We start from the raw sequence: 2,502 nt of genomic DNA on the forward strand, positions 1-2,502 counted from the left end.
AATCCCATCATTCTTCTCCTTTTCCTTGGTAAGCTCAGTTCTGAGAGCATCCCTCTCAGATTCAACGTCTGTTATGCGAGCCTTCAGCCTAGCTATCTCAGCATCCTTGGCCTCACTTTCCCGAACTAGAGCCCTGACTTTACTGTTGATAGGTGTCTTCTTGGATGAACCAGGTTCATTTGGAATGGCATTGACTAGATAGTCACAAGCAATCAGAGTATTAATTCCAAAATAGTCCTTGTTTGTGGCCATTTCCCACTTCTTCGGAGGCACCTTGCACCGATCCAGAATAGTAGTCAGAATAAATCCATAGGGGGTGGCATGGGCCTTGGAGCCATTGATAACCCTGTCCAGTAACTTGATGATGAATGCAGGCCAGTTGATTTGCCTTCCACTTTCAAGGCACTCCATCAGAACTAAGTCCATATAGTTAGCAATGTGCCTTCTTTCCTGCCTGGGCAGTAGGCACTTGTTGACAAACTCAAAGAGAACTTTGTGTTGTGGCTTCATTTCACTCTTGTGCACGAACTTGGCCTCATTCACTTCTTCAACATCACAGAATCTCCTAGTGATTTCAAGGGCAGGAGGAAGGTAATCCAGACTAGGCCATCTTTGCCTAGTGTAGTCATCATATCCCTCAGCAGGGATGTCAAGAATCTCTCCCAGCTTCTCTGCATCGAAGGTCACTTGAACTCCTTTTACTTGGCCATATTTTCAATGATTTCATTCCTAGCTAGCGTTCCATCCATTTGAAGGACCATGTCCTTCCAGCCCTGAACAGTTAGGGTATTAACCAAACGAATCATTCCTGGTTCCACCAAGTCTTTTAGCAATCTTCCCTTCAAAAATTTTCTTTTGCCAAACTTGGCCAGCTTGTCGAGTTCACCATCAGACTCACTCTCTTCTTCACCACTCCATTCCTCATCTTCAGAAATTCTAACTTGTTTGTTTTTCACTGCAGACCTTGTCCTTTTGGCCAATGAAGGTTCAGCAGCCTTAGACACAGATGAAGACTTCTTGGAAGAAGTCTTGGTCGTTATGGGCTTGGGGGTCTGAACCTCCACAATTGTATGTTCCTCCTGATGGACCTGTTCCATCTCCTCAACATCAACAGCCTCAGAAGGCTCTGCAACCTTAGCTTTTCCTTTATCCATCCTCTTCTTCTTGCTTTCAGCCAAAGCCTTTTGTAACCCACTCTCACTTTATTTCACCATACTCCTCGTGGCTCTCTCCTTTGGCAAGGGAATTTCAGCAGTTGTTGGGGAAGAAGCCTTTCTTTTCTTGGAAGGTTTTGCAGTGCTGGGGGATTTTGGTATTGGGGTTCTCCTTTTCTTTGGATCATAGCTAGCAACCACTTTCTTCAGAAGATCTGCTAGGGTCTCCTTAACAGATGAACCAGGTTCATCTGCCTGTGAACTTAGATTAACCAAACCTTCAGCAGCCACCCCTGAACCACTTCCCCCTGACTTCTTGCCATTTTCTTCCATAGTTGCATAATCAACCCCACAGATAGCTGGTACCATCAATTCAGAAGTAGGTGAAGAACCATCCACTCCTTTCCCTTTTCCCCTAACATCACCACATACACCCTCTCTCTCTTTTTTTTCATTTTTATTTTTACCTCCTCTCCTTCCCAATTCAGGCAATTCCACATTCCTGACAGACCCAACCAAAACAAACCTATCCTCTAAATTTTCAGCCAAAGCAGAATGTACCTCAGAAGGGGAGTTTTGAGCCTTCTCAGAGTCAGAAGGCCCAGTTCCTTCCCCCTCACTCGCAGATTTGAACGAATCGACTGAGTTCTCAGAATCTTGGGCTTGGATTGACTTCAATTTCTCATTCAATTTCTTTGAAAGAGCACCAGTTGCCACTGTTTTACGAGCAAGCATTTTTACTCGTCTTCTCCTAGGGTTGAGGGGTTGTGCTGGGTGGAGGAGGTATGGATGAATCAGAGGGAGTAGGTTATGAAGGAGTGCCTGGGTTATCTTGAGGGTTCGACATTGTAACTGATTTCTTGAGAGAGTTTGTGAGTTAGGCTTTTGGAAGAGAGAACAATTTAAAGTGAAATAGATTTTTGACGGTTTGAAATAATGAGGGTGCCAAAGGGTGATGATGAGTATTTAAAGAAAGAAACCTATTTAATGACTAATGGTAGCTTTTAGCAGTCAATTAGAGGTCTAATGAACCTGAAATTTCAGGTTGAATGAACGGTTAAGCTTCCCTAGATTTTAGGCATTTTATGTGGTGAGAACTCTAGTAGAGACGGAACTGGTTCAAAAAATAAACGGATAGGATTTTCTAATGTTTTTGAACATAGATAGCACTCTGCTCATGATTTAAATATTTATATTTCTAATGAGTATAGAAAACATACCTCGTTATTCAGGTGACCGGTACTGATGAACCAGGTTCTTCATTTAGAATTCTCTTGATCATGCCTCAATTTACCAAAATAGAGAAAATTTTGTTAGAGATCAGTGAGTCATATCAACACATGTCATA

The sequence above is a fragment of the Nicotiana attenuata genome, unplaced genomic scaffold (assembly GCF_001879085.1).
Source record: "Nicotiana attenuata strain UT unplaced genomic scaffold, NIATTr2, whole genome shotgun sequence".
In the NCBI taxonomy this organism is placed as follows: Eukaryota; Viridiplantae; Streptophyta; class Magnoliopsida; order Solanales; family Solanaceae; genus Nicotiana; species Nicotiana attenuata.